General features: G+C 42.4%; 1 protein-coding gene and 1 pseudogene across 1 annotated transcript in view; one reads left to right on the top strand and one right to left on the bottom strand.

Moving 5' to 3' along the window:
* Window positions 1-25,552, top strand: part of Znf639 (zinc finger protein 639) — a 194,549-nt gene that overhangs the window by 15,082 nt on the left and 153,915 nt on the right. The window lies entirely within an intron of this gene.
* LOC107401812 (gamma-aminobutyric acid receptor-associated protein-like 2 pseudogene) lies at window positions 10,704-11,577 on the bottom strand (annotated as a pseudogene).

The following is a 25,552-nucleotide window of genomic DNA, read 5'->3' as shown; positions in this document are numbered from 1 at the left end:
GAGCATACTTGCCATCCCTGCACTAGAGAAGTAGAGCCAGGGAGATCTGTGGGGCTCTCTAGCCATTCAGCACGGATGAATCAATGAGCCCTAGGTCCCAATGACTGAGGAAAGGCATTGAGGGTTGACTTCTGGTCTCCACCTTCATTTGCATGCATGTACAAGAAATGCAGAGAGCATAGATATGCTATTTATGATGCCTAGAGAGATGGCTGCTCTTCCAGAGAACCTGGGTTCAATTGTCAACACCCACATGGCAGCTCAGACCTATCTTTAACTTCATTTCCAGGGGATCTTCTGGCCTCTGTGGGGCACCAGGCACACACATGGTGCATAGACATACATGTGGGCAAAACACCCAAACACACAAAATAATAACTTTTTAAAAGTTCTAAAGAAATACTATGTATGGTCGTATACTCAGCAAAATTCAGATTGTGGGACAATGATCTAGTTTTCTCACTAATTGACTCAGAAAAGGAGGGACAGAGACTGAGAGAAATGAGATTTTTTTTAATCTTAAAAATGATTTTTAGACAGTAAAAAAAAATTTTAAAAATTAAAAAAGAAGTAAAAAAAAGTTTAAAAAATGATTTTTAAAGACTGAAAAAAACTAAATTAATTATAAAGTGTAAACACACAGACCTATTTGACATGCTATAATGAAAAGCAAAGGTGCATGAATGAAATAGAGACAGTGGTCACTTCCAGGCGTACAGTAAGGGGATGATTGATACAGGGAGTAAGGGGGGCTTCTGAGTCACTAGCAGAGTTTTATTTCATGACACAGGTTGTAATAAAAAAAAAATCCAACTGGCATTCTGAAGCTACCCACCTTATCTTAGAACACAGTATATATCCCAAGCTCGTGTTGAAACTCTGCTGCTGTGAGAGTGTCGAGGCAGAACTTGAAAAGGCTGACTAGTTCCTGAAGAGGGATGAATGCAGTTCTTGCAGGGCTGGCTCCGTTACCAGTGGAGCAAGTTGTTGTGAAACAAGGCCCGCCCTGTCGGGTTTCCCTTCTGCCCTGCTCACTCTCCCTTCCACTCCACCACATCGTGATGCAGCACATGGCTCTCACCAGGGAGAGCCCCCCAATCTCGGACTGCCAGTCTCCAGAAGCATGAGTTAAATAAACTTCTTCCCTTTCTAAATTATTGGGTACTCTGCTATAGGACCAAAAAACAGACTAAGACACCATGCCATATAGTATATGTAAAGTCTTATAAAAGCAGGAAAGCAGCCAGTTTATTTTCAATTCAGAAAATGCAAAAGTATATAAAGCAGTCTATTTAATAGACAAAAAACACAGGTTTCATTTTCATTATACACTCATACCCACACACACACAGAGAGAGAGAGAGAGAGAGAGAGAGAGAGAGAGACAGAGACAGAGACAGAGACAGACAGACAGACAGACATGGGGGGTGAGAATCTGCCAACTGATAATCTTCCCAAATATGCCTAAGTCCTGAAAGCCTCAGGCTTTTAGCTTCACCCTAAAGATTCACCTTACTAAAACAACTTATAGACAAAGCCCTTTGGAGGTGGAGGCAGTTCAGGCCATTATCACCTACACAGTGAGTTGCAAGCCACCGTGGGCTACATAAGAGTCTCAAAAACAAAAACAAAACAATTCAACGTGTGGTCCAAAGTGATGACTGAGGCTGACATGGGTGTATTTCAATCTTAACTACTAATATTAACTCTCAGGCCATATATTACATGTCACACGGTAATTATGTTTATATGAATATATGTGTACATGTACATTACAGAATGACTATGAAGGGTTAATGAGACTGTGACTGAATTCAAGGAGTCCCAGAAGGTCTAGCCCAAAGGCAGAGGGCTGATAAGGGCAGATCTCTGTAAAAGTCAGAAAACGAATCTGCTGGAGTTCTGCTATAGAATTCAGGCTACAGGATCCAGTTAAGCTGCAGAAGTGAGGTGTGATGCCCTAGAGGCCATACAGATGAAGGGCAGGATGAATAAGGGCCACACAGATGAACAGACAGACAGATGGCAATCGGAGTCAGCCAAGTCCGCTGAGGTCACCAAATAGAGCTGAACCACTTGGGGAGCCCTCTGCCTGTCAGTCCATTACCACTGTCGTGGGAGTCGTCCTTCTCATGGGGTTTGGTTGAGGGAAGTGGCACCATTTCTCAGGTTCACGTGCTCTACAAGTGCTCAGGCCTGGTTTCCCTGGTACAACTTTGATGCCCAATGTGCACATGTGATCCTGTTCAAGCCTGATGAATTTGTACACTTACTGCTTGTAGGTATCAGTTATCTATCCAGTCTGTACTTCATGGACAGACAGACAGATGGTGGTGTCTGCATGCACGGTGAGGCGCAAAGTCATCCTGCTTCTATGTTTGCTCTCAAAACAGTGTCAAAGCTGCTTGTAAGATGGGATCTCTCAGTCCAAGGCAAAGCCCCAAGGTGCTGCTTTTGTTGTTGTTGTTGTTTGTGTTTTGAGACAGGGTTGTTCTGTAGTCTTAGCTGGTCTGGAATTGACATTATAAACCAGGCTGTCCTCAAATTCACAGGGATCTGCCTGCACCTGCTTCCGGGGTGCTGGGATTAGAGTGCACTGCCACACTCAGCAGAAAGCTACTATGTCACAGTATGGAGTGAGTCCAGGCAGTACTCAGCTTGACTTCAAGACCATAATTATAAGCTTTTGCTGCTCCTGTCCTTAACTCCGGTGACCTTTGTTGGTGGTTGTTGTCAGTCTTTTGGGGGATCTTTTTACTCTTTTGGGGAGCCTGATATCCATCTCTCAAATAAATCACACAGGGAGGCTTATTCTTAATTATAAATGCCTGGCCTTAGCTTGGCTTGTTTCTTTCAGATTTTCTTAACTTAAATTATCCCATCTACCTTTTGCCTCTGTGCTTTTTCCTTTTCTTACTCCCACTCTTACTCCGTGGCTGGCTGTGTGGCTGTGTGGCTGGCCCCTAGTGTCCTCTCTCCTTTTCTTACTCCTCCTCCATTCCCAAATTTCTCCTTCTACTCTTTCTCTCTGGCCGCCAGGCCCACCTATCCTTTTCCCTGCCTCTCTTTTGGTTGTTTTGTTTGTTAGACCAATGAGGGGTTTTAGACAGGCACAATAATACAGCATCACAGAGTTAAACAAATGCAACATAAAGGAATGCAACACATCTTTGCATCATTAAACAAATGTTCCAGAGCATAAACAAATGTAACACACGTCAAAACAATATTCTACAACAGACCTTAATCGTGACCTTGACCTAGCTACTTCCAGTGTGTGATCTTTCTTCCCTTTTCATTTTCAGTCATGCTCCAGATGAGTTAGTCTGTAATTTGACCTTAATTACTGGCCCAACAGCCAGGAAAGGAACAAAAGACAGATCCTGAGGGGGTCTTCTTTTGTCCACATGGATGTGACCTCTGCAGAGTCCTTCCATGTAGGAACAGGTTACAAAAGCAGGAGCCTAGAGACAAGTCTGGACCCAAATTCCTTCAGCTATCCACAGAATTCCTCATCCACGTATCAGAACTTCATTTTTCTACCCAAAACTCCATTGCTGGCAGGGCTTCCTGCCTGAGATGAGCATGCAATTATCTTTGAAATCTAGTGACTCTAAGCCCTGAGTGTGACTTTCAATTATTTCTGTTCTCCCACTGTGGCAATAAAGGCTTTTGTAGTTACCAAAAAGACCCTATCAAAGTCACTCTTTACACACCTGCCCGAAACACTCATTAAGTAGCCATCTGTACTGTCACCAAAGCACTGAGCAACTGCTGGTCAGTTTCACTTCCCTATGTGTACTGTCTTCCTGCTCCACCCATGCACTTTGCAAAAGCCTGAATTATTATGCCAGCCAAAAGGTTCTCCTCTGCCAGAATACTCTCCTAAATCACCGTTGTCTTCAGTTTTTGGTTTTTTGTTTGTTTGGTTGGTTGGTTTTTGGTTTTTCAAGACAGGGTTTCTCTGTGTAACAACTCTGGCTGTCCTGGAACTCACTCTGTAGACCAGGCTGGCCTCAAACTCACAGAGACCCACCTGCCTCTTCCTCCTGAGTGCTGGGATTAAAAGACATGCACCACCATCACTGCCCCGCCATTGTCTTGAGGTTTTATTGTTGTTTTTGTTTTTCCTGTTGATGTGACAAGTTACCAAGACAAAAGCAAGTTAAAGGAGAAAGGGTTTGTTTTTGTTCACAGTTCAGGGCAGTCCATGAGGCTTGGATGTCAAGGCTACAGCAAGAGTTTGAGGAAGCTTGTCACATAATTCCCATGATCATGGGATGGAAGCAAATGGATTCCTGCTGCTGCTTAGGTCCTAGCCCCATTCACTCCATCATCCCAGCCAGGGGATGATTCCACTCACCATTAAGATGTGTCTTGCTGTACTACCTGCTTTATGTCAACTTGACACATGCTAAAGTAATCCAAGAGGAAGGAACCTCCACTGAGAAAATGTTTCCACAACACTGGGCTGTAGGAAAGCCTGTATGGCATTTTCTTATTAATGATTGATGGGGGAGGGTCCAGCCCATTGTGGACAGTGTCATCTCTGGGCTGGTGGTCCTGGTTCTATAAGAAGCAGACTGAGGAAATCATGGTGAGCAAGTCAATAAGCAGCATCCCTCCATGGCTTCTGCATCAGCTCCTGCCTCCACGTTCCTGTCCTGTTTGAGTTCCTGCCCTGATTTCTTTCAATAATGGACTATGATGCAGAAGCCAAAGCAACCTTTTCTCCCCAATTTGCTTTGATCATAGTGTTTTCTGTTGTTGGTGGTGGTAGTGGTTTTGGTGTGTGTGTGTGTGTGTGTGTGTGTGTGGTTTTGTTTTGGGGTTGTTTTTGTTTTTTGGTTTTGTTTTTTGGTTTTTTCAAGACAGGGTTTCACTGTGTAGCTTTACACCTTTCCTGGAACTCAGGCTGTAGCCCAGGCTGGCCTCGAACTCACAGAGATCTGCCTGCCTCTGCCTCCTGAGTGCTGGGATTAAAGGCATGTGCCACCACTGTCCGGCTGATTATAATGTTTTATTATGGCAATAGTAGCCCTAATTAAGACATGCATCAATCTCAACACTCAAAAGGCAGTGGCAGGCATATATCTGTGAGTTCAAGGCCAGCCTGGTCAGTACAGCAAGTTCCAGGCCAGCTGGGGCTACATAGTGAGACCATATCTGTCTTAATTAGGGTTTCTTGTCATGAAAAGACACCATGACCAGAGCAACTCTTATAAAGGAAACATTTCATTGTGATGGCTTGCTTACAGTTCAGAGGTTCAGTCCATTATCATCATGGCAGGGAGCATGGCAGTGTGCAGGCAGACATGATGCTGGAGGAATAGCTGAGAGTCCAACATCTTGCAGGCAACAGGAAGTCGACTAAGACACTGGGTGACATCCTGAGCATAGGAAACCTCAAAGCCTTCCCCCACAGTGACATACTTCCTCCAACAAGGCCAAACCCATGCCAACAAAGCCACATCTCCTAATAGTGCCAATCCTGATGAAATTATGGGGGGCAATTATATTCAAACTACCACACTATCTAAAAAAAGTGTTCCCACATCAATTTCAATTAATTCAATCTGGATAATACCCACAAGTTAGCCCGGAGGTTCACCTCCCACTAATTCTAGATTCTGTCAAGTTGACAGTACACACTGACCCTCACATCACTATTATAAATTTCAGCAGTTTGTCAACTTGTTTCAGAAACTCTGTGTATCACTCTTCAACTGAGGTTGGGCTTGCAAGTGTGTGTGTGTGTGTGTGTGTGTGTGTGTGTGTGTGTGTGTGTGTGTACAGGCATTCATGTGTGGAGGAAACTTTCAGGAGTTGGGTCTCTCCCTCCGACATATAGGTCCTAGAGCTCAAACTCAGCTGTCAGGCTTGGTGGCAAGGGCCTTTACCTGCTGAGCTACCCTGTGGACCCACCACTCAATCTTTAATGCTGTTGTCTGTTTCAGGTGCTGCATGAGCAGACATTCAAAGTGACATCAGGGTTATTAAGGAGTTGTATGTCAAAATAGAGGATGAAGCAGTCCTGGACAGAAAAGCTGCCAGATATCAAGAGAAACCCTACTGCCATAGCAAACCCCACTGAGCTCCAGAACAGGAACACCATTCTACTGTGTATGTTGGCTACAGTATGGAAACAGTATTTTAAATCATTTACCACCAGGGAAAAGATGAGTCTGATGGTAAATGAGCCCGGTACCATTGCAACAAAGTATCAATTTTGCAAACTGTGCACACATTACTACTCTCAAACTTGGTTTCAATTGTATCAGTTTTCTCTTCTTGACTAACAGTACTTCAGAAATCTCTGATTCTCATAAACATGTAGACAGAGGCAACAAAAAAATCTGAACCTGAAATGTCCTCCAAGCTCATGTTTTGAATGTTCTATCCCTAGATTATGACAATATCTTCTAAGTTCAACAAACTTCAGGATACGGAGCCTTGCTGGCAGAAGTGGGTCACTGGGGGCTGAATCTTTGAAGGACCCACTTCCTGCCTTTCTTTCCATCCCCTGGTCTGCAGTGATGTGAATGGTCTCACACGTAGTGGGAGCACCGCTGTGAGATGAGCTGCTTGCTCCACAACCCCTGCACCAGCACTGAAGATGGACTCCAAAACCGATCTCGCCTCCCTGAAGTTAACTATCGCACACAAAAGTATGTGTCATAGCCACACAAAAGGATGCAGCATGTTTGGATTTGTTTGTTCATTTTTACCATACACTGTAAGTTATGGAGTAAAATCAGAGAGAGAGAGAGAGAGCCTTCAGATAGATAAGCTACAAGGATAAGATACAAGCACAAATTTCAGACTGCCACTCTATACTCTGAAAACAGGTCACCAGGACATAGGAGACTGGTGGTTCCCCTAATTTAGGTCAGTACGTGCAGCTTTAATTATCTTACTTCATAGGTATTCTTAGTGTGTGTACAGCACAGGTGTGCCACCATGCCCGTGTGGAGGTCAGAGAATAACTATTGAGAGTCAGTGCTCTCCATCTGCAGTACGTTTGGGGACTGAATCCAGGGCATCAGGCTTATGTGGCAAGCACTTGAGTTCACGTTTCCCCCACAGAACCATCTTGCCAGGCCTAGATCAGTAATCTGATTTAATAATCTAATAACTTATCAAAATTGTTTTTAGTGAAACAAGTGCCACTTTACTCTTTTGTTTGTTTGTTTTTGTTTTTCAAGACGGGATTTCTCTGTGTAGCTCTGGCTGTCCTGGATCTCCCTCTGTAGATCAAAATGGCCTCAAACTCACAGAGATCCGCCTGTCTCTGCTTCCCAAGCACTGGGATTAAAGGCGTGCGCCGCCGCCGCCGCCGCCGCCGCCGCCGCCGCCGCCGCCGCCGCCACCACCACCACCCAGCTATTTTATCGTGGTTTTTTTTTTTTTTTTTAAATCACAAGTAAGTTGAAAGGTCTAAAATCATCCATTATTCTTGGGATCAATTTTCTTGTCTTTCCTTTTTGTGTTTGTTTGGAGACAGGGGTCATATATCCCAGGCTAAACTTGAACTCTTGTGAGTAGCAGACCTCTTGCTCCTGTCTCCTGAGTACTTTCCAGGGATGTGCCACCACATCCACTTTACCCAAGGTCCCTCCAATTTAATTTTTTATTGAACATTACTATTTTTAGGGAAAATGCAACTGTTAAACAATCTAAGTAGAATGACAAAAAAGTTAAATGAGGTGTTCTTAGTAAGTGATGCAGTCATATGTAACAAACTCAGGAGGAGGTCAGCACCACAAAAGTTTTTTTTGTTTTTTGTTTTTGTTACCACTCTATTTGACACAAGCTAACATATCTTGCTGAAGATATTTGAAAATAAACAAGACTTCGTAAATATTCCTGTAATCCAAAGTATTAAACAAACATGGAAAGCTATATCAACAATGTTTGTCTCCAACATGTTTTAGGTAGATAATAGGTAGGTAAGTAGATAGGTAGGTAAGTAGGTAGATAGATAGATAGATAGATAGATAGATAGATAGATAGATAGATAGATAGATAGATAGATATGAGATGGGTAGTAGGTTAATATATAAGAGACAAACAGTGTGTGTGTGTGTGTGTGTGTGTGTGTGTGTGTGTGTGTGTGTGTGTGTGTGTTTTCAAAGACAGAATCTCAGAATCTCATTTGACTAGGCTATCTTAAATTTTTCTATGTAGTCCAGGCTAGCCTTGAAGCTCTAATTCTCTGCTTCCACCTCCCAAGTGCTAGGATTACTATCGTGTGCTACCTTAGCGGCTTCAACTTTAAATCTGAGTTCATGTGCTCAGTATGTGAAATATGTTCCTCAGCACTACAGTTAAGGAAGGTTCACTGTCAGCTTGGCTCTGAAGCCAATTTTAAAGTTGCTTTACTTTACTGCATTTATTTAGTTTTCTTTATGTCCATCCTTCACCCTTTCTTCCTCCCCTACTTCTCTTCCCTCCCTCCTTTTCTTCCTCTACAACCTCATTCTCTCCCCTTTGAAAATTCATGGTGACTGTTCCTCATGATTTAGGGTGTTCTGCACAGTGCCCAGTGTTTGTGGCCATAAATCACAGCACAGTTTAAAGCCATGCTCATCCTCAATGAGGCTGAAGCTGACAGAGACACCAGTGGCCGAAGCTGCTCTTCAAATGTCATGTGTTCCCCCTCATCTCCATACATGAACGAGGCTAGATAGACCCGCATAGTAGTCTTCACTGAACTGAGAGAACAACCCACACTTTTTTTTAAATTTGATTTTATATGTATGGGTGGGTGCATGTGTCTGCACCATGTGTGTGCCTGGTGCCCAAGGAGGCCAGGAGAGGAACTGGAGTTACACATGGTTTTGTAGGAAGTTCTGACATCAACACTAGATTTTTTTAATTAATAGGTGTTTTATCTGCAAGTATTTCTGTACACCACCTGTGTGCAGTGCTTCCAGAGGCCAGGAGAGGGCATCAGATCTCCTGGAGATACTAGAATTGAAACCAAGTTCTCTAGAAAACTCCCAGGTTCTTAACCCTGAGCCACCTCTCCAGCCCCAATCACTAGAATTTTAAAGAAGAAGTGAAACTGTTTTGCATGTAAAATAAGCACTGAGAGGTCCTTCTGGGCTGGGCTTCTCAGAGGGAGCTCAGAGAGACATGGAGTAAGAGCTGGAGTGTACTATTAAAATTTTTAATCATTTTTCTTTTTTCAACAATTTCCCACCAATTTGTGTCCTTAAAATCCCTAATGTAGGTGTGGGTGAGTCAACCCTGAGGGCATTAAAGTACCTTGCTCATTGCTGCATAGGGTGAACTGGCCAGGGTGATGCTAAAGTGCTCACCCTGGTGGTGGTGGTGGTGGTGGTGGCGGTGGTGGTGGGAGCTGGTGGGCTGACTGACCCTGCAACTACCCAGGCCTAGAACCAGGGTTATGAGTTGGCCCACCCCATCTGTGAGCTGCTGCAGCATGTGAAGGGACCTGTCCTACAGATCCAAAGCTGCAGGATCTCCACAACACAGGGCAACAGCAGGGTAACCAAGAGGAGTTCCAGTGAGGGCCCAGCACCCATAGAGTAGTAGAAACCAGAGACCTTAAACCAGACCAATGACTCTTTGCAATGAACACTTGCAAGTAAAGATAAATGGACAAAAGAATACACATTGCACATTACAGCTTTCATGACAAGATTTTTCTTTTCTTTTTTCTTAAATTTTATTTCATTTTATTTTGGCAGGTAGTGTGCAAGGACAAGGGATAGATACAAAGGGATGGAGTGATGAATGGGATGGAGATGCACGACATGAAAGACACAAAGAATAATAAAAAGAGCCGGGCAGTGGTGGTGCACGCCTTTAATCCCAGCACTCGGGAGGCAGAGCCAGGCGGATCTCTGTGAGTTCGAGGCCAGCCTGGTCTACAGAAAGAGATCTAGGATGGGCAGCAGAACTACACAGAGAAACTCTGTCTCAAAAAAAAAAAAGAAAAGAAAAGAAAAAAAATAATAATAATAAAAAGAAGGTTTGAAAACATCCCTAACTTCCACATCAGAAACCCTTTAGGCTGGAAGTGTGGACCCTGCTGTAAGGGGAAGTGGCCGCAGTCACACAGAGGCTGCTCTGAGCCTCACTTTTCTCAAGTGTCATGCTTAAGTGTGCTGGGGTTTGTTTCCCTTTTACAGCTAAAGATGTCCATCCTTCCTTCAAATCTTCCTCCCTCCCTCTGTTCATTGCTCTCTCTGTCTCTCTCTTCTCTCTGTCTCTGTCTCTCTGTCTCTGTCTCTCTCTCTCTCTGTCTCTCTCTCTCTTTCTCAGGGTCTCATATAGCCCAGGCTAGCCTCAAAGTTGCTATGTAGTCAAGACTATCCTTGAAATCTTGATTCTTTTGTCTCCACCTCCCAAGTGCTAAAACTATAGGCATTGGCCATACTCCTGGCAATGTTTCGTGTGTGTGTGTGTGTGTGTGTGTGTGTGTGTGTGTGTGTGTGTGTGTATACACAAATTTGCATGCATGTGTGTTCCTGTGTTCATGTGGGGGGTGTATATATGTATATGGTACACATATGTCTTGGTGCACATGGAGGCTACAGGACAACCTCAGGTGGTGTTCCTCAGTGCCAAACACTTTAATTGTTGAGACAGGGTTGTCACTGGCCTGGAGCTCACCAGATTCACAGTCTGGCCAGCAAGCCTCAGGAATCTGCATGGCTCTATCTTCCACACCCTTTTATTTTTTATTTTTTTTTACCTTTATAAAAGTAAGTTTTATTGTTAATTATTTACCTTAATAGTCTCAGAAAGAAGAACAGATTAGCTCAGTCCAACATGATTTGCAGTTGGCAAAATCTAGTGAAGCAAGTGTGTTCTGATTGCTAAGGATTTAATTTTGGTGCTTTTAATGCTTAGCTATCTAACACTTGGACCATAATCCAGAACAATGCATCACCCCCTCCTTTTCACTTGAGTACCACACCTACCTCCCTTCATTATGGAAATATCTTCATTAAATAGGATTCCCAGAAGGCGGGTTCCCTGGAGCATATAGCCATGAGGACAGTGCACAAAAAGAAAACTGAAAATAAAACTCTGTATAATCTACTAATCTAAGGAAATAAAACCTTCCAATATATTAATAAATAAATCCAGTTACAAATGCACTAGTAGGTCTGTGTGAAGAGGCTCTGGTAGAGGAGCTGAAAACAGCCAGTTATTTACAAGATACACAAGCAGGAACGGTGCACCCAGCAAGCACTGGCCCTCAGAAGCCGAAAGTGTTCTCTCCGCTGTAGGCCACATACCAGAATCCATCTTCATCTTTTTCCTTCTCGTAGTTAGGCTGGACTGTGGGACTGTCTTGTCCACAAACAGGAAGATGGCCTTCTCAGAAGGAAGCTGGGTCCTTTTCCTGATGATCCACATAAACTGGGCCACAGTGATGTCAGAGGGAACCAAATACTTCCTTTTGTCAATGTCAACAATCTGAGAGCCCGAGACTTTTTCCATGATCACCGGAACCCGGTCGGGGTACTTCGCTCTGATCTTCGCGGATTCTACGCATCTGTGTTCCAGCTAGTGGTCCTCCTTAAACACCCACTTCATGGCGGCGGGAGGCGACAGAGGCAGCTCTCTGAACCGCGGATGGGCTTCGGAGAAGTGACCACAACAACAACGGAAGCGGAGGCAGCAGCGAAGACTCCACACCATATGTTTTTAACATGGATTCTGGAGTTAATCCTACTGAACCATTCACCAGCTCCCCAGGATGTAATTCTTTCTTCTTGCTTAGTTTTATCTTATCTCTGGACTGAGGGAAAAGCAGCCTATAACCACAAAACAACCCCAGAGGCAGCAGGAAGAGTAACATCACTGCTGGCGAGTCTGTCAGGGTAGTTGGTGGCCGTTCTTCTTGGAGGCTCGTCTGCTCAAAGGCATGATCTTCGTCATCCCCAAAGAGACATGATGACTAGGACTAGAGAAGGTTTGTGTTCATAGTGACTCATCGTCCAAGAGCAATGAGATGCTCAAGTGAGATGAATGGGAAGCGCCGGAGTACATTCAAATGTCCAGCACATGCAGTAAAGAAAGAACCTACTGACCCAACACGCGCCTGGAGCTGGAATCTCGGCGTGCTGTAAAAGATGGAAATCTTCAGTGAAGTATTGTCAGGGTTTGAGTGTCATGTGAACATCAGGCTCCTTATCTCATTAATTGAATGAACAATTTGTTAGGCTAGCCTGAAAAAGGAAAAATCTTGGCCTCAGAGGTGAAGCAATTTAACTTCATTTGGGGATGGCAGCAAGATACCACTTAATTCTATAAAGAAAATTTAGGCTCTGTCCACCCAGTCCTGACTTGGTTGATACTTTCATTTGTAGACTTTGTGGATAAGTCCCCTAACCACCCCACTCCAAGTTTTTCCTGGCTGCAGCCCCAGCAGCCAGCCACAGGCAAGGTCACTGGTGGAAGTCCCCTTGGCCCTATTCCACCTGCCCGGTACTCTGCCCAAGCAACTACTCACATGGTCTCAGTGTTTAGACACTTAGCCCCACCCTTCAGCTTGTTCCAAGACCTCATCCAAGCACCCACAAAGCTGCCCCAACCCTAGCAATGCCCTGGTAGCCACTGAAACAGAATGATCCCAGCCTCCCTACTCACAAACCAACACCGAGGGTCTGAACAACTGAGTTCAGATATTTTCCTACCTGATCTGAAACCAGCCAGGACAGTTCAACAGTGAAAACAGAACCAAAACTGCCCACATAGTACAGGTGGTCTAGAAACTCATAGCAAACACACAACTGAAGGCCCAACTCCAAACATCAAGGTCACAGTGGAAAACACACCAATATGAAAGCAAGATAGACTGTCACCCACAAATATCACCATCCCTGCAGCGATGTTCTCCAATGGGAATAACACAGAGGACTCTCAAGGCTGTTTAAAAGAACAATTATGAACCTGTTCAAAGAGTTCAGGGAGTTTAAAGAAGAAACAAACACCTGAATGAACCTAAAGAGGGCAGGAATGAACTTAATCAATTTTGATTAAGTTCAAGGAAACACAAATTTACTAAATGAAACAATGAAGACAATTAGGGATATGAAAAGTGAATTCAATGAAGAGATGGAAATACTGAAAAGAACATAGGCTGACTTGAAGTTGGAAATGAAAATTTAAACAATTCAATAAAATAATTCAGTGAGAAGACAACAGTGTGGTTCACATAGAAGACAAAATACCAGGACTTGAAGACAAATAGAACAGCTGGTCGCTTAATGAAATTGAACTTGGAGATATCCAGATCTACACATCATGGGCATAGGAGAAGAATCCCAGAGCGAAGACAGATCTTCAACAGACTCATAGGAGAAATGTTCTCAAAACTAAGGCAGGTGATGCCCTTTCAGATAACAAGAAGCATACAGAACACCAAAAAGACAGGACTAGCAAAGAAACTCCTCACATAATCGTAGGAAAATCAAGGAATAAACAGAACAAAGAGAGAGTATTACAAGATTCAAGACAGATCACATATAATGATAACCCAATTAGAATAAGAGCAGCCTTCCCAACAGAAGCTTTAAAAGCCAGGCGAGCCTGGGGGTTGGTGGGGATGTATTTCAAGGCCTAAAGACCACAGATGCTAACCTGGACTCCTTTACTAAGCAAAATTATCGACCACAGTTGAAGACAAAAAACAACTGCTCACGCTATAAACAGGCCAAAGGACGTCATGGCTACCAGTCCAGCCCTACTGAGAATACTGGAAGCAACACTCAGAACAGAAGAATGAGCATAGCCAAGACACTATAGGAAGAAAATAAATGACCCTATGATTACTGGTGCACAAGAACACTAACCACACAAAGGCAAAAGCAGAAAAAACAACACACACCTCTTTGGATCTTTAGATTTATGTGTGTGACTTGGAGTATCTATAGAAGCCAGGAAAGCAGAAGGGACCACTGGTGGGCAGAGGAGCAGGGAGAGCTGAATGGAGGCGGGGAGTTGAATACAGGCGGTGTGGAGAGGGAAGGGGAGTAACGAGTAGGGCAGTTGAGTGGGGATGGGAACAAGAGAGGGGAACATCGGGGCAAGGTGGAAAGAGGGATACATTAAGGACACATGGAAAAGCCATGTGGAAATCTACTATTTCCAGAGGCAGAAATCCATGTGTTCAAGGATACAGCCAAGCATGGGGACTCACGCCTTTAATCTCAGAAAGCCAGCCTTTAATCCCAGGGAGTGGTGGTAGAAAGCAGAAAGGTATATAAGGCGTGAGGACCAGAAACTAGAAGCATTTGGCTGGTTAAGCTTTTAGCTAGTTAAGCTTCGGGCTTTCGAGCAGCAGTTCAGCTGAGACCCATTCTGAATAAGGACTAAGAGGCCTCCAGTCTGAGGAATCAAGACCAGCTGAGGATCCGGCAAGGTAAGGTAGCTGTGTTTTGTTCTGTATCTCTGATCTTCCAGCTTCACCCCAATACCTGGCTCACAGGTTTGATTTTATTAATAAGACTCTCTAAGATTCCTGCTACATACTATTCTATTAAAAAAAATAGTTTAATCAGAATTACCCCACTTGGGGTATAATGCTCCTCCCAGAAACCATCTACTGTCAACCAAAAAGCCCAGCATCAGATATAGGCTACTTCCTTTTGAGTTCTTCAGCAGTCGGGTCCAAAAGGCCCCTGTGGGAGCAGCACTATTAGGAATTGTGACTTTGTTGGAGTAGATGGGGCCTTGTTGGAGGAAGTGTATCACTGTGGAGGCTGGCTTTGAGGTCTCATATATATATGCTCAAGATACTGCCCAGTGTCTCAGACTGCTTCTTGTTGTTTTCTGATCAAGATATAAGACACTCAGCTCTTTCTCCAGCATCATGTCTGCTTGTACACCACCATGTCACACTACGATGATAACGGACTAAATCTCTGAAAATGGAAACCAGACCCAATTAAATGTTTTTCCTTTATGAGAGTTGCAATGGTCATGGTGTCTCTTCACATCAATAGAAACCCTAACCAAGACAGTTTCCCAAACAATACAGCCTGTTGTCATTGCACTTTGTTGCCCAACAGAACCTGTGGGTAGCCTATTAGTGAAGACACCAAACACTTTGGTCACAGGAGTTGGAGAAATCAAGCTAGTACTGAACTAGAACCACATTCCATGATGAGTGCTTTTCATAGAATTGCAAAATGCTCATCTTGCTGGGGCAGAAAAAAGCACCAACAAGCTTTCACTGATGTAAATTGTGCAAACCACAATAACAACTCAGGTGGCAAGATATGCCCACTGGTGCAGTAATGGCATGGATGTCCTGGGGGTACCCAACAGCTGCTTGATTGGATTTAAGACCTGCTCCACAGGAGGGAACTCATGCCTACTACTGTAAACATGGCTAAGAAATTTATGGCTAGAGAAGTCATAGGTCCTAGAAGAGAGTTTATTATCATTTTGCTAAATTGATATAGTATCCAATGGCCTTCTAAATTTTAAAATATTATTTTCTTCCTTCATAGATGAATGCATTCTATTTTTATCAAATCCACTCCTAACCAACACTCTTCAGCTCCTCCTGGTTCACTTCTCCCACTTCCCTCTTCCAACTTCAAGTCCTTATATTTATGCCCATGGATTAGTACAGCTCTCAGCCCTCATCAACCAGAGAAACCTCTTTTTGAGGTGGACAGAGGTCGACTCAGAGGACCTCAAATACCAAAGTGCAGAGAGTAAGTGACTGTGCAGTGCTCATCCTTAAGTGCAAAATCGAAATGTTAAATTCAACTGAAGTAATTAATGAGTCTTCCTTCCTTATGCTGGTATTTTATTTGTACTGAAATGTGATTTTAATTGTATGTTAATAAATAAAGTTGCCCGGGGGTCAGAGCTATTAGAGCCATAGCAAAAGCTGGGCATCAGTGGTGTGCACCTTTAATCCCAGCACTTGGTAGGCAGAGCTAGGCAGATCTCTGTGTGGTCAAGGATACAGCCAACATTGGAGACACATGCCTTTAATCTCAATACCATAGAAGACCTGGAGGGCTGTACATACAGGCAGTGACGAGGCAGTCATGTGTTTGGGTTTACAACCAATGAGAAGGCAGAACAGAAAGTCTATATAAAGACAAACAGACAGGAAGTAGGTCTCTTTCGGAGAGGTCTCTTGGCTAAAGAGGTTATCTGCAGCAGGCGGGTAAGGCTCTTAGCTCTGATCTCTTGGCTTTCTTCTTTGCATTGGTTCTGTGTTTCTTATTTAATAAGACGATTGGTTACATCTACATTTCCCCTTCTTATTTAAGCATACCTATAATTTCCATTATCAGAACCCTTTAAAGAATGTTTGACTATGCTGAAATCTGTGTTATTACATTGGGATTGGTCAGTTAGATTAGTCCATTCCAAGTATTCTCCATCCACTTGGTTAAAGGCAAATTGTTCCCCTTCTTTTGTCAAAACTGTGGGCCCTTGTAGAAGTAATCGTCTTATTCAATAAGAAACACAGAACCAAGGCAAAGATGAAAGCCCAAGAGGTCAGAGCTAAGAGCCTTACCCTTCACTCTGCAGCTATCCTCTTCAGCCAAGAGAGTTACTTCCTGTGTGTTTGTCTTTATAAAGATTTTCTGTTCTGCCTTCTCTTTGGTTGTAAACCCAACCACATGACCACCTCATCACTGCCTGTCTGTACAGACCTCCAGGTCTTCTATGGTTGGTATTGAGATTAAAGGTGTGTGTCTCCATGCTGGCTGTATCCTTGAACACAGAGAGATCCGCCTAGCTCTGCCTCCTAAGAGCTAGGATTAAAGGCGTGCACCACCACCGCCCAGCTTCTGTGATGGCTTGCTATTAGCTCTGACCACCAGGCAACTTTATTTATTAACATACAAAAAAATCACATTTCAGTACAAATAAAATATCACCATAGGCCCTGGTAGATAAAGACAACCTTTTGCATGGCAAGACAATATCAGGGTGTTTCTATGATAGGGATACCTCTTATTTCCTCCTTCCAGATGTACTTAGGTTCTGTTTGCATACATTGAAAACAAAACAACTAAACCATTAGCCATAGGACAATCATGATGCAAATTTCAACAGCAAGAACACAAACTTATGTTAGACAGTCAAACCTTAGAAAGTTTGGTTTAAACGGTCCTTTTTCAGTCACTTTCCAGCTCTGAGGGTTAGACTCCTCTTCCATGGGTTCCTCAGGCACCTTTTTGAGGTGTGAGTGATGAATCCAGGCACAAATGCTAGTGACTTTAACAGCAGTAGGGATCCAGAAAGTCACCATGTAAAGTCCAGTTCATCCATATTCAAGCCAGTCAGCTTTGAAGCAGTGGACTAATATAGGACTGATAGAGCATCTCCAGGCTGGAAACAGGTGATTAGGTGAGCAGTACCCAACAAGTTGAACAGCCTGGACCTGAGGGAGAATCTTATCCAAAGTTAATTGTGATTCTTTTAAGGACTCAGAGACTGGAGGGGGGCAATCTGATTACAGTCTGGCATGTACCTGAGGGATCATGGAAGGTGGTCACCCTTAGACTATGTCATATGGGGTGAACTTTTCTCAGTAGGGTGTACATCAGACTCTGAGAAGGGCATAAGGCAGTCAACACAGTTACAACCAGTTTCAAGAGTTTATTTAGTTTAGATCGCCTTTAAAGTTCTATTCATTCTCTCTACTTTACCTGAGCCCTGAGGATGATACATACCATGAAGTTTCCAATTTATGTTAAGAGCCTTAGAGAGTAATTGAGATAACTTGGCCATGAAGGTCAGGCTACTATCAGACCCCAGAGATATGGGGAGGCCAAATCTGGGAATAATTTCCATTATTAATTTCTTAGCTACCATTTCCATTTGGGATAGAAGGCCTCTACCCAGCCTGTGACAATATCAATAAAGACCAGCAGATATTTGTAGCCATACAGTCCTGGCTTGATTTCAGTGAAGTCTATTTCCCAAAATTCACCAGGTACTGTACCTTGACTCCTTTGGCCTGGGGGAAGTATGTTCTTCTTTGTATTTACCTGGACACAGTAAGGGTATTCTCAAAAACAAATCAAGGTCATGAGTTGGGCAAGGTCAGGTTCTAGGAAACAGAGAGCAATTCAACTCTCATAGTAAATAGAAACTTATTTTTAAAAATATAGCATAATGGCTCCTGCCTTCAAAATGGAGTCAGGCGGGTTTCTAATAGGGAATGGTCCAATGAATCTACTAAGTTTCAGGGGCTTCCTGAAGCTATTTTGAGTTGTTTACCTTTTTATTTTAAGAGTTTCCTTACAGGATGGAATATTTAGATCTTAGATGAAACTGTTATATAACACTCCATACCCCTTTGTGATGGTTTGAAAGAAAATGGCCCCCAAAGGGAGTGGTACTATTAGGAGGTGTAGACTTGTTGAAGTAGGTGTAACCTTGTTGGAGGAAGTGTGTCACTGTGGAGGCAGGCTTTGAGGTCTCATATATGCTCAAGCCACACCCAATGAGACAGTTCACTTCCTGTTGACTTTGGATCAAGATATAAGGACTTTCACCTCCAGCACCACGTCTGTGTACATGCTACCTTGCTTCCTGCCATGTCAATAATGGACGTAAATTCTGAACTTTAAGTGAGCCACCCCAATGAGATGTTTTCCTTTATAAAAATTGCTGTGGTCATGGTGTCTCTTCACAGTGATAGAAACCCTTAAGGCACCTGCCTTACATTTTTTGCTCCCTCTTTTGTAATGATCTCTGAGCCTTGGAGAAGGTAGCTATAGTTTTCAATCTAAGTCTGAGGATTAGGCCATTGTGCCACAGCATCATTGTACCACAGGCAATCACTTGTTCTCCAGAACATCACCAGTGATTATGAGTTGAGACTGACAACAATGGTGATCTATGGTCATAAACATATGTTTAGAAGGCAATTTTACTGGCATATTACATCTATTTAGTAAAACAATAAAAGTTGTTTCCCCATTGGGACCTATGACCTCTCCAGACATGGGTTTTTGTCCTGGCTTTCAGTACTAGATGTGAATTCCTCTTACAGAGCAGGCCTTAAATCCAATCAAAAGGCTGTTGGTCTTACCCATGATAGCCAAACCACTACTGAAAAAGTAGGCACTTCTTGCCTTTCATGTAGTATTTTAGCCTTGAGTTTATAGCCAAGCAGGAATGTTGGTGACAGTTCTCCACCTCTGGCCTTATGAAAGTCAGCCAACAGGCTAAGAGTTTCCAGTTCAGTCCCAGCTTAACTTCTCCATATCCTGCAATATATGCAGAATCTTCAGCAACAGGGTCTTACCACATAGTTTTGGCATATAACTAAGAGCAATAACTATAGCCTTTATGGTTTATAGAGGCTCAGGGGCTTCCCTGACCAATAACTCAGAGAAGGTAGCCCACCCCTAACACTGGGATTTTTATTTAACAATCTTATGACCTCTTGAAGTATCCTTTTTTTACCCATGTAAGGTGCCTTTTGAGTTTAAATTTTGTAGCTATTGTTTTAACAACCCACTTTTTCAAATTAACCCAGCCCCGGCAGAGTTGTAAGATAGGCAGAAGAACCCTTGTACCTGGTTGTCTCTCCCATGACTTTCCAAATCTGCAAAACACTCAGATGTTAGCATTGCATCATCTATATAACAAAACAATTCCCAGAGAATGAGCGGGACAAGGCAACATCCTGAACTACCATCTCAGAGCAAATAGTGGGGTTAAAAGATAACCTTGGTGTAGCCTCTGAAAGTCTGTTGTTATCTGTTCTCAGCAAATGTCAGGTGATCCCAGAGGTTTATAACTAAGAAGATATAGAGACAAACATAAGTAAGGTCTAATGCAGCATGGAAATGTCCCATCCACTTGTATCAGTTGTTTCCTCCACAGGTCAAGGTTGAGTACAATGCATGGATAAGAGGTACTAATTTAATTAGTTCCCTGTAATCCTCAGTCATTATGTTTAGATAGCCTGGAGATTTCCTATGGAGTCCCCCTTTTTTACCCTTGATAAACTCAGTACAGCTGATATTATCTGCTCAGACCAATTCAGGGCCAAATGTGAATTGATTTGATCCTGCTTTTCCTCTGTTGCTCTTGCTGGCTCCCTGGGTCAGAGTAGCCTTGGGTCGTGTTGGTACTGTGGATGGAGCTGGAGCTGGAGCTGGAGCTACTTCTCTCTCTGTCTCTCTCTCTTTGTCTCTCTTTCTCTCTCTGTCTCTGTCTCTCTCTCTGTCTTCTCTCTCTGTCTCTTTCTGTGTCTCTGTCTCTCTGTGTGTCTCTGTCTCTCTCTCTGTCTCTCTGTCTCTCTCTCTCTTTGTTCCTTTGTTCCTTTGTTCTACCACAGAATATGGTGGTTTGATAGAAAATTGTCCCCAAATGGAGTGGCACTACTAGGAGGCATGGCTTTGTTGGAGTGGGTGGGGCCTTCTTAGAGGAAGTGTATCACACTATGGAGGCAGGCATTGAGGTCTCATGTATCCTCAAGCTACACCCACCGTCTCACGTCACTTCCTGTTGCCTGTAAATCAAAATGTAGGACACTCAGCTACTTCTCAAGCACCGTGTCTACCTGCACACTACCATGTCTCAACATGATGATAATGGACTAAACATCTGAAAATGGAAGCCAGTTAAATATTTTTTCTTTGTAAGAGTTGCTGTGTCATGGTGGCTCTTCACGCAATAGAAACCCTAAGACACAGGGATTCTCTGTGTAGTCCTGGCTGTCCTGAAACTATCTCTGTAGACCAGTCTGGCCTCAAACTCAGAGATCTGCCTGCCTCTGCCTCCCAAGTGCTGGGATTAAAGGCGTGCGCCACCACATCCCGGCAGACTCCTCTGTGAGCACAGTTCTACATGGCTGAGTGAACTGGGATTCAAATACAGCTTGTTTCTAGTTCTCTCATGAGTGCCTGTCCATCCTCTATTGTTTTTTAATTCCTGGTCATTTATGGAGTTTAGGTGGAGATAACCAAGTGTTTCTAATGGCTTTGCTGAGAGAGTCCATCAGGGATTGACTTCCCTCAGACTGTCTCATGTTATGTATCCTTTGTCTTAAGGAGGGACAGAAAGTGATATCACTCAGTTTTCCTGACTCCACAACAGTCATACTGACCCCACCTGCTCCTATGTCCCACAGCCTCATAAGCCATGTTGCAAAAGATTCTTTCATTGCTTGTTTAAAAATCTTTCATAATTTCTGCTTTAAGTTCTGAGTATTTTCTAACCACTCTAGTTTCTTGCATTGGACCATGGTCAATGCCCCCATCTGTATGTTTGATTACAGATCCCTCCCCCCTTATTGAAGATTGAAGATTGGACTTGAGGAGTATCTTTTATCATTTTTACCATGACTCTTTTATCCTTTTGTTTATCTACTTGTCAAATCAGAGGCTAACATGGAGGATGGTAGCCATGTCTCCCTTTTTATGTTGTAATTTCTTCTTTCTCAGAAAGAGAAGATCTTTGCTGAGATGTCCCTCAGTGGACAAAACAAGAGAGAACTGAAAGATCAGAGCAAGGAGGAGCTGAACAGAAGATCTTTGCTGAGACATCCCTCAGTGGACACAGCAAAAGAGAGCTGAAAAGTAACACTTTTCTACAGAGCTAGAGGAGATTGCTACATTTCTACAGGGGTTTCCCCTTTCACAGAGTGAAGCAAAAAAAAAAAGTAACATCTTAGGCTGGAGAAGCAGAGTTCTGCTAAGAAGCCCCCTTAAGTGGCAGCTGTCCAAAGCTCAGTTGTAGAGGCTCTCCAGGAGAGGTGCAGGATTGCTATGTCCTGTGGGGAGACCATCCCCCATCACACCAGGTATAACCTGACTTTCCTGAAGAGTCAGGATACCCTTCCCTGCTGAATCAGTTCCAGGCCTGACTCTCCCAAAAAGTCAGAAAAATTTCCCTTCCAGGGTTGGGGTGCTTCTTTGCAGTTCCAGCCATGAGAGCTGTGCTAAACAGCTCCAGGTGTCGGGGACACCTTCAGGGCAGAGCTGTTGTTCTGAGCAGCTCCAGGTGTCCAGGATACCTCACCCTCCAGGACTGAACAGTCTTTTTGCAGTTCAGTCATCAGAGCTGTTTTAAGCAGCTCAAGGTGTTGCCTGACCCCCAGGTAGTCAGGACATCTTTCCCAGAGTTGCAAAACTCATGTTTTGATACTAAAATCTGGGACCAAACCTAGAATTGTTGTAACCAATTTACTTATACTAGCTCCACCCTCTGAACTTCAGGCAAGCTTTATTTGTCAGAACTCAAACAAAGCATTACAGAATTTACCCTTTTTTGTCTAAAATAAAAAGAGAAGGTTATAACTAACATAGAAAAACTATATACAATAAGTACAATAACTATATATAAATACATACAGGCAATAATTACATAAACAATGTCTAGTCCATTAACATTTGACAAAAATCAGAGAAAATACTCCATTATCTATCCTATCTTGGTGTGTCCAAAGGGTTGTACCTAATTCACCTTCTATCCTAATTTTCATTACCAACCCAAAACTATCTTTTGATGTGTCTCAACTCTATACACTTTACATCACATTAGTGAATTTCTTTTCTGAATCTGGTAACAAGAAAAACTATAACTATAAAGTCTTCAACTCCATCAGAAACATGAGAAGAAAATAATATTACCTGAGTAAGCAGGAATTGCAAGCAAGTGACTTCCAAAGAATGTGAGAAATGACAAAAAGAGATGGCTGCCTAAACAGTCACCAAAGGTTCCTTTGTAACATTGGGGCATCCATCTTTGGCCTACAGGCCTAGCATATCTGACAGACTTTTCCATGAAGCAGGAATTTCTGAAGGGCTGTCCTACCTTGTATTGACAAAGTTTGGCAGTCCTTTCTTTTGTGTCCTGCTTGTCTAATTCAGACAGTGTACTGTCAACAGTCAAGGCAAGAGCACTTTCTTGCCCAGTGGCTAATTTTTGCCACAAAGAAAGTAAACTCCACATGGTGTTTCTTCAATGCCCATCATCTTCTCCTGAAATAGATTGGTGCTTCCAGGGGCAGACATGTCTCTTTGTCATAAAAAAAACATCTTAAATGCCATAGCTCTCTTAGATCTCCGACATGTTTGAAGATCACCTGTCTATCTAAAATATATCTCTGTTTCACCTTGAAAATATACTTAACATGACTGCAAGTTCAATTGTAATAGGTGACAAACTACTAACCTAAATTTCTATAGTATCCTAATTAGTTGGTAATAATAATTTTCAAGGACTAAAAATTTGCATTAAATTGTTAAATGAGTTGTATAGGTACAATACCTCAAACAAGAGTAGAAATGTATGTACAGTAGGTTCTAACAAAACTAATCTCAAATTTGTATCAATATACAAAGATTCATATCAACGTAAAATATTTAAAATAAGTAGTTGCTTTTTAAAATTAGATTCAATAATCTACCCTTTTAGCCTATCATATCTATATCTCCATTTTTTTCTTTTTCAAAACAAGACCCTGAACCTGATCTCCTTTGTTCAGCTTTTTTTTAACCATCACCAATAACAATTTGTAACCAACCACACTAAACAATGACAAGTATCCATAACCCATTGAAAGACCAAAAGACCACCCACCCTACCTCTTGGGAATGAGAGCATTGTGTTTTTAAATTACTTCCTGTTATCTGGAGGTGCCAGAATCTTTAGGGGATCCTAAAAAGAAAAAAATGGGTCAATTGTCAAGTCCTAGGAGAAGTAGCTGTATCATTTGTCTAGTCTCTGCATAATGGCAAAGTGCAGGGCTTGTCTCAAGTCCTTGCTCGAGTATTCTGTGAGGCTAGATCATCTCAACTAGCTACCTCAAAATTGTCCTGAGCAGTTTGTAGTCCAAAAGCGATCTTTAGGTGGTGTTATTCAGCTTAGTGGCTTTATCGTAGTCCTGGTGGAATCGTCATTGTGGGGCACCATCCTCCTTTTGGAGACTGCAAAGGTCACTGTTAGGCATGGTCATGGTTCACTGCAGAAAACTTAAACATTTTAAATGTCATATGTGGCAGATCTCAAAGAGGTTTAAGGATTAATATTTGTTATGTATATCCAGAGTACAAAAACTTAATTCCAGTTACCTGATAAGAGACTCAAACCTGAAATCATGTATAGGAAGCTAGACGAAGCCTTTTTCTAGAATTAGTTAGTACTCTATATGACCATTAATATCATGACAAAAAGTCTAAAATATATATTGATCTTACAAATTTTGAGATAATATTTATATGTTAAGAAGAGTTTTAAAGAGTCAGAATAAAACCAAAGCATTATGAGATTAGTAACAATAGAATATACCTTAATTTTTTTTTTTGTCCCATATCAGGTGGTTCTTCTGACATGAGACAGAGATTTTGGATTTTATTTTAACAAGCATGCTTGGGTTTAGGGAAGGAGAGATTAATGTTCCAACTACAAAACCAGCTTAAATTTTCAATTGAACTGGAACTAAAAAAAGACCATTTGCATTATGTGTCTGTAGAAAACAGCAGAAACAAACATTTGGGAAGAGTTATGAAATTTATCCTGTTAGAAATGTGATAGATCAATAGGCCAATTTACTCTTTTTCTGAGGACATTTTTTTTCCTGAATGATTTGTCCTTTTTCTTCACATGTCTCATTTGTCCAGTGATCTTCAGTTTCCTTAGCTGGGTGCCTTCGTTCTCCTGAAAAAACGAAATCAGAACCCTTCCCCAACCCTAATTTTGGGAAGGTTCCCTTATCTGATCAAATGAAAAGCATTTGTTAGTTTTATAAGTTAGTTTAGATTGAATAGTTACACTGTTTGATAAACTATCACCTCTTCTAATCAAGAGGTCTCTCTTATTCAAATCTAATTTTTTTTTTTTTTTTTTGGTTTTTCGAGACAGGGTTTCTCTATGTAGCTTTGCGCCTTTCCTGGAACTCACTTGGTAGCCCAGGCTGGCCTCGAACTCACAGAGATCCGCCTGCCTCTGCCTCCCAAGTGCTGGGATTAAAGGCGTGCGCCATCACCGCCCGGCTCAAATCTAATTTTTATCAATTTTGATTTATGGTTTCTCCTGAAGTTTTTGTTTTATTTTTTATGGCTGTTCTATCATTCAGAGCAGTATGTTTTTTTTACAGTAGGCATTAGGTTCTTTAATTGCTCTGGGGAGGAGTTTCCTCCACAATGACAGGAAATGACTGAACAGAATTTGTCATGGGGGCCTGCCAGAGGCCCCTCAGGGTCTTTTCCAATGGCAAGGGGTTACTTTAACTGTCTCTTATTGATCTGCATTTATTAGTCTAATGCCTGCCTTTGTCATATCTTCTGCATAATACAGAAGGGAAGGGCGTTCTGTTGGGATTATTCTTTTAAAACAAAAACAAAAAACATTGTTTCTAGGAATGCCTTGCTTAAAATCCCTTTTTAGATGACCCTGTTTACCACAATTGAAACAGTTTACATTTCAATTTTTCTTCAAACTTCTTGAAATTGTCTCTCCTATCCAAGCATCATCATGGTTATGAGATTCAATATTGACTATCTCAGATCCATTCCTCCAAGGGTGCTGATCTTACCTTTAACGACCTAATTACCCTTTTGCATTG

The sequence above is a fragment of the Peromyscus maniculatus genome, chromosome 6 (genome assembly GCF_049852395.1).
Source record: "Peromyscus maniculatus bairdii isolate BWxNUB_F1_BW_parent chromosome 6, HU_Pman_BW_mat_3.1, whole genome shotgun sequence".
NCBI lineage: Eukaryota > Metazoa > Chordata > Mammalia > Rodentia > Cricetidae > Peromyscus > Peromyscus maniculatus.
This window is presented reverse-complemented; position numbering and strand designations above follow the sequence as displayed.